Source organism: Lactuca saligna, chromosome 1 (assembly GCF_052625555.1).
Source record: "Lactuca saligna cultivar CGN05327 chromosome 1, ASM5262555v1, whole genome shotgun sequence".
NCBI classification, from domain to species: Eukaryota; Viridiplantae; Streptophyta; class Magnoliopsida; order Asterales; family Asteraceae; genus Lactuca; species Lactuca saligna.
Genome location: NC_136417.1, coordinates 164,238,027 through 164,250,514, shown reverse-complemented (window position 1 = coordinate 164,250,514; position 12,488 = coordinate 164,238,027). Strand labels below are relative to the sequence as shown.

At 37.6% G+C, this 12,488-nt stretch overlaps 1 non-coding gene across 1 annotated transcript; it reads left to right on the top strand.

Moving 5' to 3' along the window:
- Positions 1-305: 305 nt before the first annotated feature.
- Positions 306-412, top strand: LOC145028042 (small nucleolar RNA R71). The gene has a single exon (XR_013675799.1). It is a non-coding gene; the product is annotated as a small nucleolar RNA R71 (small nucleolar RNA).
- Positions 413-12,488: the final 12,076 nt, after the last annotated feature.

Here is a 12,488-nt window from a genome sequence, read left to right as displayed (position 1 = left end):
CAATCAACCCATATATTTAATTAGTCTTCTTTTGATCACTTAATTAATCCTAGATTAATTCTTGATCAATACTAATTAAATAATCTTATTATTCTTATTATTAATATACTAGAACTTATAATATATTAATAACCATAAGTGTCTTATTTCTCTCATTATAGTCTATCCAAGTGCATGATGGTATGCAACCCAAATGGACCATGCCGGGTCGGTTCAAGTCTTACCAATTATAGTTATGGACTTAAACATTAATCCAACAACATTAACTCCAATCATAAAAGATGGAGACCTCTTGTTGGCTATTAAGGTCATGGTGTGGGCAATTTCTAAGTAGGCTCTTGTACCTTTCCCAAGCTTCATAAAGAGATTCTCCGGGTTGTTGCTCGAAGTTGGCAATGGCTTTCTTTAGCTTGGCTATCTTGGAAGGTGGGCAGAAATGGTCTATGAACTCTTCTTTCGTCTTGGCCCATGTGGTGACTGATCCGGGAGGAAGTGACCTTAACCAATCTTTTGCAGCTCCTTTAAATGTGATAGGAAGCATGCGAAGAAGCTAGATCTCGCGAGGCACATTGGGTACATTGAAGTAATCAACCAAATCATTTACTTCATCCAAGTGCTTATAGGCGTCTTCGTGATCTCTCTTGTGAAAAGGAATCTCCTTATGTTGAGCGAGAATATGGCCCTTTAGCTCAAAAGTAGCGGTTGCAGGAATTGCGGGTTGCACAAGTCCTGGGCCGGTGTCATCACGCATCCTCTTCTTCCATTCCCCCATGGGGATTTCGTCAATATTAGCCATAGCGGTGGCTAAATCGTCTTCAAATTCGGATGCGTGCTCGTATGTGGATTCGTTTTCTTCCTCGGTCTCGTACTCGATGCCTTTTTGAATCGGGTCTTCGATTGTCAACGAGGCACTGGGTGCTCCTGATTTGCTGCTCCTTTTCTTGCTAAAAACGGATTTGAGGTTTTTGAGTGGTGAGTTCTTTGAAGAAGCGGATTCTCCAACGGTTTTGCCTTTGTTCCTTCTTAATGCGGTTTCCGGATCTTCAAGAGGGGGAACCAGAGGTATATCAGATCCTCGGGTCATGAAACAACTGCAAACAAAACAGAAAACGCGTAAAAAGAACAAAAAAATTAAAGCTGATTTAGCGTCGTACTCGCCGAGTCTAGGCGAATGCACTCGGCGAGTCCAAGGTAAAATTAGTTTTTTTTTTTTTTTTTTATGTTTTTTTTAGTACCTAAAAACTTAAACAGAAATTAACTTTGTGTAAGATAAATCCCACACAAAGGATCGGTTGAATTAGATTTTTAATGCTAATTTTAGAACCGCTCCCTGGCAACGGCGCCAAAACCTTGATGTGTGTAAAATTCACTTAGTTTTAAACCTACTTTTAATTATCAAATAACACACAAAAGGCAGTGAACCTATCAATTGTGGTATAGTTAAATAAACAGGGTATCGAACACAGGGAATGGAAAATTAAATTAAAAACTAATTCAATCTAAGTTAATTAAGAAATAGGGGTTTTTCTCTAGTTTTACAAGACTAGAAACTTACTAACTATTACTAATTTGAGACTAGAAAATAACGACTTAACTGGATTCAATAATTGGAAAGGAACTTCTGTTTAGTTCAACTTGGTTGACTCTATGGTTGATTTCAAGGTAATAGGGCAATGGATTAATTCTTTCGTTGGTTACCGATTCAAGTGATTAGGTTCATGTTCACTACCCTAATCCTTAGCGAATAAACTAACTCAAACAGTGGCCAATTATCTAATTTAATTATATTCACTAGATTAATTATTTGGGTTAAGTTAGACTTGCAATACCTAATTAATTTATTATTTTTAATTAACCTCTTGTCTGATGGTCATCTTACAAGCTTGCACATGAATTTTCTCAATTTTCTTATTAATTCTAGTTTCATATTCATTAATCCTAGACATATAGTATAGTGGTCACATATCATATGAGGTCAATAATCAATAGATGTTCATGCTAATCAATTATCTTCCTATTAACAGAAAATTAATTATTATTCACACACAAGGTTCTTTAGCAAGCTAAAATAACAAAAATTCACCAACTTGGAATTAATCCTACCAATCAATCAAACCATATTGTCAACTTTGTATCCCCAAACAGAAGTCTAAAGGTTTTAGTTCATAATTAAAGTAAATAACAGCAAACAAACAAAGTCAAGTTGCTTAATCATAATGATAAAACAAAAGAATATGTGGAATGGTGAAATTTTGCCTTAATTACTCCCCGGAATTGAATTCTAGCTTTCTTCGTCGACTTCTAGGGTTTTTCTGGCTTCTCAATCGTAGCAAGCACTTCTGAATCGTCCCCGAACTCCCCCTAATCGATCTGTGGGATCTTCTTTAAATAAGAGAATCGACTCGTCGAGTCAAGTGGTGACTCGTCGAGTCCCTCTCACGTTCCCCGTATTGCGATAACTATTTGGAATCCCGAGTCATTATCTTTCTGATTCTTCGACTGGACTCGCTGAGTAGTCTATCTGACTCGCCGAGTAGATGCCATTTTTAGTGTTTTTCTTCTTTATTCCATTCTCGAGCTCCTAACCGCTTCTCCTGCTTCCTTTTGCTTCCGAGCTTCATCTTTGGACTGAAAAACATATTTTAACACTTTTAAGTACCTTTTGTCCATAATATGCGATAATTTAGCTAATATATGAATAAAAAACTATACTTAATACACACTAAATATGCACATATCAGTAGGCAAGCATATGAGTTATCGAGGAGAAACGTACCAGTAACTATCGTAGGATCAGCTACTGCTTTCTCGTGGCCCATGTCCATAACTCTTCCTACTCCGCCATTCATCCCTGACTTAGGGCAGTTCCTCTTGTAGTGGCCCACTTCGCCACAACCGTAGCAAGCTTGGCCCACACTGGTATTAGGAACTTGGGCGGTCGGTGCTGTTGGAGCCTTGCAAAAATGGGTTGTATGCCCCTCCCTTTTCCAGTTAGAGCACTACATTTCCTTGCAAGGTTCGTGGTGGTGGAAGTTGCATTTATTGCATTTCGGTAGGGTTCCAGCATAAGTTTTTGCTGGTAAAGGATTTGCAGGGACAACAGAGGTTACCGTGGCAGCATTGATCGCCACAAGTTGTTGTCTCTTTGAGGATTCTTGTGAAGCTCCTCTTTTTCTCTTGTTCCACCCCTTCTTCTTGTTGTCGTCGTTGTTTCCCTTTTGTGGCTGGGGTGTAGGGATTGTTGGGTTCTGGTGTTTCCCGTGGTCTATGAGAGATTGTGCCAACTCCTTGGTGCTATCAAAAGTGACAGGCTTGGAAGCTAACCCACTTGACTGGATCTGGGGTGACAGTCCCCATATATATCTCTCTATTTTCTTGCTCTCGAGAGCAACCATATCAGGGCATAGAATTTCCAGATCACAGAATCTATTTGTATAGGTTGATATGTCGGAACCAACCATTTCCAGACCCCAGAGTTCCTGTTCGAGTTTTTGTATTTCCCCTCGAGGACAGTACTCTCTCATCAGCATGGCTTTCATGTTTTCCCAGTTGATGGAATTTGCCGCCACTATAGTCAGAGACTTAACATGGCCATTCTACCAGGTTAGTGCTCTGTCAGAAAAGGTACAAGTAGCAAACTTGACCTGGTTGCCATCCGGGAAGGCGTAGATTTCAAAGACTGCTTCCATCTTTTCAATCCATTGCCTTAATACCATAACCCCACCAGTTCCATTGAAGTTCTGGGATTTAGCATTCGTAAAATCCTTGTAGGTGCATTCTCTGGGATTTCCATGGCTCTCGCCATGGTTGGAAGGATGTGCACCCGTTCCCGAACCACTAGGGGCAGGAGTATTGATGCCTGACATAGCAGCTGCTACGGCCGCTGTGAATGCTGCCTGGAACATAGTGGCAACGAATGGAGGAAGTGGTTGAGGTAGTAGAGGAGGTGGTGGTAACCGTGTCTCGTTATTTGGGTTACGCCTTGGATTTCTACGCGGCAGCATCTTTTAACTATACATTTAAAAAGATGACAATATTGATAAGAATAATCGAATAATGACAGTGACTCATGGACTAACGCTTCATTGTCCAACAACACAATGAATAGTATGTTTGAATGAAGATGATACCATTTGGATAATAACTTCCATATGATTAGATATGTGTCAATAATACTGGAATTATAGATGTAATAAGTTTGGGAAAAATGGCCTAGAAGTAGGCCTTACATCAACCAAGATGAGAAAATGTTGACAAAACTATGACTAGATAAAGACCTAACAGTTCTAAGATTTACAAAGATAGGAAATTAGACCAAATGTTTTACATAAACTAGGTTATATCCAAAAGATGAGTCGATGAGATTCTATCGGCGACGAGAACTGCTAGCATGAGTTCTTGATCCCGACAGTAGGCGTTCTATGTCCCTTATACGCCTGTCAGCTCTCGCTTGCTGAGCTCGAAGTTCCCTAACTTTAGCATGGGTTTCAACAAGTTCTATCTGTAGAGGTGCATTGCGAACGAGAGTACTTTCCTGAGTAGACTCTAGTTGGCGAATGCGGACAGTGCTAACGCCAGAGTTGGCATCAATCTAGAAGACTTGATTGATAGTTGACTGACCCAGTATCATGTTCCGAGAAATCCTATGAACCATGATGGGTAGGACCCTGTCAGCAGAACCTCCCTCAGTGAGGTTGTAGAAGCTTCTGTCTCCGTTGTAGGGGATAGGTTGACCCTGTTCCTAGCTCCATGTATTCAAGTTTGTGGCCCACAGAGGTGTGGGTCCTTGAAATGCGGGACAGGGGTTCAGAATTGGGTTTTTAGCAACTGGAGGTAGGTTGTTGACTTCAGGCTCCGACTTAGAACTATCAAAGAAGCCTTCGGCATGGTGATCATCCAAAGGGATTTGTTGATCATCTTCCGGTTCTTCCTCTAGCCATCCAGCATTTCCTTGGTTTGGGAAGTACGGGTCGCCGTGGTGAAATCCATCCATGATATCTATGTAAGAAAAGGGATATAAGAAATAAATAAATAGACGAACTAACTAAGATAATTATAAGATGATCTTTATTAGTTGCTTCAATACTTTTTTAGTGTATCCACTAAACAACTATTGAAATATTAATAAAACTCTATTTAGTTCTCAAATAAGTAATTAAAGTAAGACCAAATACCCCTATGGTATTTCTTTATAGATGTGGTGGTAAGTTTTTAGACTTGTTGCCACATCACAACCATTCTTAGGCATATGCTAATCACTCCTTGGACCAGCATAGTTGATCAGGCTATGCCACTCCCAAGACTGACCATATATCCCCAGGCTCACTTGTGATATTCAAAAATCGTAATACTTTTGTTCTTGTCGTTGATACACCGATTTTAGTATGAATGCAAGCACGTATACTTACTTAAATATTTTATTATTTAAAAGTAAAAAATCTTAGTCAGAGTGTTTTAAATCAAATGTATTTATAGTTAGTATATCTTTTATGGGTTGGTATACTATATTCACTATAAACAATGCTCTGATACCAATCTATCACACCCAAAACCAAGAACGACGGAAATGTTCAGGGGTGGAGGAAATCATGTACAGTATCACAACAATGCAAAGTGGTAAACAACCAACAACATCATCCAGTGCATTAAAAGTAAAGATTTAATACATTTGTGTTCTTTAATAGTAATAAGACACCAAAATATGTAATCAAAATAAAGACGAGTCTTGTCTGTGCTCTGTCTTGTCAAAACCGAGTCATCATACCTGTCTACTGGTGACCTGAGAATACAAGTTATTTTGAAAGAGTAGATCAGCATAAAGCTAGTGAATTCATAAGTATTTAAGTGTCATTATTCTGTTTTGGAAAGCTGTTATGAATGCCATGTAAATCTTTGAATGAACATTTGATATAAGTATGAAAACCCTAGAAAATCCCATATTTCCTACTAGTATAAAAGTAGTCTTCTACCAAGGCCCAAATGTTTTGAAAGTAGTCTTCTACCAAGACTTGAATGTTTTGAAGGTACTCTTCTACTAAGACCTGAATGTTTTACTGTAACAAAGTTGGTTTTCCGCTTTATTACTACTATTAACAATATATAGTCTACCTTATCGTTTATGTGAATGTAGCACAAAATAAAAGTAATAGGGAAAAATATAGCCATAAAAGTATTATCCTTTTGCATTAGGATATACACGACATCGTGACTGTCGAAAAGTATTAACCTTGAACATCCGTAGATTGTTCATTTTCCTCTGTAGCTAACAGCAGGATAAAGGAATGGTTAGTCTCGTAATGGTACCCCTAGTATAAGTATTAACCGTAGGCATCCGTAGATGTTCATTACCTCTGTTGCTAATAGGTGGGTGCCGGAATGGTTAGTCCCATATAATATCCTTTTGTACTAGGATAGACAGAACTAAACTACATGTATGATATGTAATAGTATCTCATCATATAGTATCTAGTTACAAGTATCCATGTAAGTGTGTCCATGTGAGTGTATCTCTTCATGTAGCATTTAGTATAGACTCATGAAGGAACTGACTCTGGTGTAATTCCTTGTAATAGGAATAATATTTTGTATACTCTAACTATCCCGATAAAAGTTTACTGGAAGGCAATTGATGTCCAAGAAGGTTTATACACCCTTGCTACAAAAGAGTGCGGGAACTGAATGAAGGATAAAAGCTATCATATCAATACATATATATAAGAACATAAGTGTATAGATATAGTTTTGATCAAGAAAACAAAAGTGGTTTGTAAGATATTTAAGAGTTTTGAACAATAAATTACAATGACTTAATGTCATTTTAATAAACATTTCAAAAGTAATACATTTGGTAACAAAGTATTTTTAAGATAGGAAACCATTTCATACATCACTTTTTGAAGCGTGTGAAATCAGTTGGATGAAAACACAGTTATAAATCACATGTGATTGATTCTATAGCTTGTTGTTTTCTACTTGTGTTCCCCCCCCCCCCCCCCATTAAATCATTTAAAATCATTTAAAACATTGATTAAAGGGTATGAACGCACCTGTAGATGGTGGTTTGAATGAACTGAACGATGTAGGGTTACTAAGTGTCAAGTGAAGACTTGTACACACTCAAGATCCTAATTAACATATAATCACACATATATGTATCCAATCAGTCTTTAAATAACTAATTGCTAGTTTTAAGACAACCTAGAACACACTAAACACCTTATATAAGTGTTATTAGTCCTAAGGATTGCATCTAAGTTGTTGTAAGACAAAGCTATTGGGTCTAGGGTTCCAAAGAACCCCTTTCTTGAGTTTACTCCCCAAGAACCATCACACAAGGAATTTACGGTCGTAACCCTTGAGTTTACGGCCGTAATCTCTTAATCCCTTGATCATTTGATGTTTTGAAGCCTTACATGTTCCATAGAAGTATTTCTACTTGATGGTTTAGTCGTTGGAGGAGATTAGGGCACCCTTTAACTCATTTGAGGAGTTCACGGCCCTAAAAACAAATCTCTTAGGATTTGTGGTCGTAATCTCTCATGGACATGGTTCTTTTGTGCTTTCAAGTCCTACACAGAATAGGGTACGAGTCTAGGCTAGTTTCACAAGGAAACAAAGGGACTTGGGCACACTTTTGGCCATTAAAGAAGGGTTTATGATCAAAGGTGTTCTTGGGCCGTAAAATCTTTGATCTTGTTGTTTTCTTATGATTTCCTGGTTATTAGTCATACAACATGCCCTATTATACTCTTAGATATAAGCACTCACAATTTGGGACGAAAGGCCGAAGATCCTTGAGAGAGAATCGGGTTTTTCTCTAGTTGGAAATGGAACAAATGAATAAATATGGCTAAGGACCATATATATACCCCTGGGGGTTTAGGACCGCAAACTCCATGGTTGGGTCGTAAATTTCCAATTTCTTGAAGTACGAAAGTTTATTGTTGCACAATAAACCTTAGAGTATCCCCTCTCCTGGCATCTCCTAAAGTGTTAATCATAAAATGTTCAAACGTATCCCAAATAATCAGAAAATTAACAGTAACTGTTCTGACTTCTATTGACTTGATATGTTGTACAGAATGTAACTTTCGGGTTGTCACAGAAATAAAGATCATGAAATAAAGCGGATAGCACACATCCCATTTTTTGTTATGTCTTTGGTGTATATAAATCTGGTGTATTCGCTTGTTAAACATGGAGTTAATGGTAATAGTTCCTTTGTATTTTATGAAAGGATTCTTTAAGAAAACCCTTATTTCTTATAGTAAAATATTGACGACAATGATTTCCTCTATAATTCCTTGGCTTATACTGGCTATATATAATCCAATATTGAATATATAATTAATTGGGTGAATCTGCCCTAAGCCCACAACCAAACAAGAAACAGGAAGTAAGGCTGAAAGCACACATCCAACGACCTATTGGGTATTAATGATATATAACCATGATGTATACACAAAGGTATTATAGAGTCAATCACCTAAAGTCCTTTAAGTCTACATTGGTTTAATAAAATAGATTAGACCCTTTACTGTTAAGTTTCTAGTTTTGTATATCAAAAGTTCTGTTCGAAAAGTATGTTTTGTACTAGAAAAACTGTGCATTGAATTAATATCCTATGACTTGACCCATACCTGGTACCCCATATGATGATTTTATGTGTATAGAACATATTTATAACTAAAATCGAATAGATAATAGGTTGGGTGAATATGCTCTAACCCCACAACCAAACAAGGATCAGGAAATGAAGCGGAAGGCAAACATCCACTTACCTGTCATATACTATGTATATATATCCCTTAATTTATACATTAAGGAATCATAAGGTTAGCATTATGGTCCTTTTCTAATGAATGTACTAGAATCGACTGTTCTGTTTGTTGTTTGTAAAGTGGAAGTACTGTAGTATTGTATAAAGTGACTACTATTGTACTAATTGCCTTAAATTGAGTATTAAGATATAATGTGGTGGCTAGATCCCATACTAAACTCTCTCCCTATCAAAAGATTATGGGAACCAAATGCGACCTCTGCAATAATTGCAAGCCGTGAACATCCACATTAAGATTATACGATCATCTATACCCAATATAAATATCACCTTTTGTTTAGAACAATGCGTTAGTGATTCATTGGTATAGTTAGATCCTGTAATTGTTCCATGCTATAGCACCTTATTTTGTGTTGTTCTTTTATCATGTATTGTATCTTCCTCCCTATTTCTCTTTATTGTGTGTTCTCTTATGTTATCGTGTATTGTATCTAGTATGAACTGACTCTCTAAACTATAGCCATTATAGTTTACTAGTATTCTACTTGAACTATTATTGAAAAGACTCTTTTTACAACTAAGTTATGCTCGTACTTTAAAAATGGAGTTTTGCTAAACTAAAAAGTAACATCACTTTAAAAGAGCTTTTGAAATGTTTTAACCACTTATAGAAGACATAAGTAACATTTTGAACAATGTTTATAGCAAATAATTACACAATTATCATTATGTTCGACTTGTATTCCCCCGCTTAAAAGTATTTAAAACATTAAAAAGATTCATTACGGGGTATGAACTCAACTGATGTGGCTGATTCAAACAAGTATGCGTGTAAGGATTAGAAGTTCCACGAGTGGAGTTCCGAGACACAAAAAGTCCTAAATGACATATAATGACACATATTGGCATGAATATAGTGTTTATATACAACTATATGAAAGGAAACACCAACTGGGACTAGGAAACACTTTCACCAAGTGTTGGAATCACATGTGATTCAACAAAGGAAGGTAGATAGCACTCACATGAGTTTACTACCATGGGTTTAAGGCCCAAGGGAGTTTATGGCCGTAAACTCATGGTCAAACAAGGTTAAGAGTGAGTTTGAAGGCTAGCGATGCTTTAGGGACTTTTGTTTTATACTTGCATGAGAAAGACCACCTCCAATGAGGCTTTTGATGAGTTTACAGCCCAAAGGGGTATACAGACATAAACTCATGGTTATGATTGATTTGAGTGAAGTTTAAGGTCCATCATTCATGAAGAAAGAGTTAGGGTCACTTGCCTTGCATCCTATAGGGTTTATTGTCCAAATGTCCACCTAAAAGGGGTTTACGGCCTGGGGAGATGGTCTGGCCGTAAAATCCATTTAATCTTGTGTTCATGTTGTTTTTAAGTCTTTAAACATGAGGCCTAACTGGATATGAAGTATAGGGAAGAGTACTTACGATCTAGAAGCTTGAAATGGTTGATATTGGCCAAGAACACTAGTGTGTGTTCTTAGTGTTCTTGGTGAAACTTGAAGATCTAAACAAACATAATTTTCATGGATGAAACCAATGTATGAAGCTAGTTAATAAGATGTATCAACTAATCTAGGAAGAATACTTCAATCTTTTGATGATCTAGGAAGAAGATTGGATGATAGTTGAGAGAGAATGAGGGAAAATCGGCCAAGGAAAGGAAAGAATGGAAGAAATGGCCAATATATATATATATATATATATATATATATATATATATATATATATATATATATATATATATAGAGAGAGAGAGAGAGAGAGAGAGAGAGAGACATGAGTTTACGACCCCCTTGAGTTTCCGGCCGTAAACTCTTGGTAACTTGGCCGTAAACTCCTCTTGATGGAGTTTAAGGTTTGCATACTACATTAGAATGACCTTTAACTGGGCTAGAACTCCGTACTAATGAGTTTGACACTCAGTTGAGTTGATTGATTGTGTCTTCAAAACAAAAAAAATTTGGGTTGTTACAAAAACCCTACATAGCCTCTCACTCTTCATCCTTGTGTGTTTTTGGATTTTTGAAGTCCATGCTGGTGACTGGAAGCTTGGAAGGAGAAAAAAGCAGTTAGAGAAGAAGAACTTGAGTATTTTGACTTCAACTTTGTTTCTAGGCTTATGGTTGCCACCCTTAGTGTTAAATGTGTCCCAATATCAATAAAGTTTCGATCTTTGAGGTACTTTTGTGACCATGCATGAGATATAGCCATTTCCTTGGAAGTTAGTTGCTATATTCCAAGTTTGGGTCCATTTGGTGGGTTACAAACCACCAAGTAATCGAATTTATGAGTCAACACATGCTAAGGGACTCAGATTTGTATTATGGGCTTAAGATCTTAATGGAATAAGCAATTTTGAAGTTTATGGATTAACAGAGTAGTACGTTGGGCGTACAAGCCAGTACGCATAGCGTACAAGCCACGCAATAGTACGCTTAGCGTATAGAGGAGTATGATGTAACGACGTGAATTTTCAACCAATTTTTTTCATTTTAAAAATACACAAAATTCATACATAACCCATAACACGGTAAGCACGAAGCTCAGTGAGTTCCCTAAAATACCACATACTACATATTAGCCACTCGACACTATAACTCTGTAAGTCCCTCTGGTCAATGTGTCTCAGTGGGACCCTCCATTTCCACAACTCTGATGGACACTCCGGTCCAAACTCTATGGACCTTCTGTTCCTAACTCTGTGAACTCTGAATAATACATTGCATAAATCACATAGAAATAACACAGTATATCACAGTACACATATAAGATACTCTATCACACAACTCTGATTACCACTCTAGGTATCTATAGTGAGAAGACTCACCTCGTAGCTAGTAGGAAATAGACACACACTAGAGAATCATGAACTAGCCTCCGCCTAACACAGTAGACAACCATTTCAATCAATATCCCTCTTTTCCTCATTTACACCTAAAGTCCTCTTCTCTCTTTCTATTCTCCTAGATGGGTAAAATACCATTTTACTCCTCCATGGTCTTAATGTTCCTAATTGACCTACTCTCTAGTCAATAGAAGTCAATATGAGTCAACAACCAAGGTTGACCCAACTCGCCGAGTGCACTCAGTAGACTCGTTTAGTCCACTTGTATCCTCTGAATTCTTCCAAGGGTCCCACACACCTCGTCGAGTTGACCCTTAACTCGATGGGCTATCACTGGGTCGTGAATCGTTGGGGCAACCCGATCCGACTCGTTGAGTCGTCTCGTAGACCCGGCGAGTTGACTCATCTGAGTGTCTTATATGGACGTCTGAGGTCATATCTGCAACTCCAACCTGCAGATCTAGTCTCTAATACCCAAAAGTCACGTAAAGGTTTGATCTTGGCAACCATGCATGGCATAAATCCTTCATAATGCCATCACAAGCTCCAAAAAAGGTCAAATGGATGGGGACCTGCCTCTAATTCAATAAAGTTTGAAACTTTGGACCCTCAAGGTCCTCTCTAGTCCAGCTCTGAGGTTCTAACCTCAAACCATGCCTAAATAGCTCATGAACATAATATGATGAGAGAAAACCCTAAAAGCTTCCCTAAAAATGAGATCTAATGAACAAGAGGTTAAGATGAGAGCTTTTTACCTCTGAATAGTTGCTAATGATAGAAGAATGCAAGATCCACAAGCTTCTCTTGATTAGATCCACCAAAGTCTTCCAGTCTTTCCTCC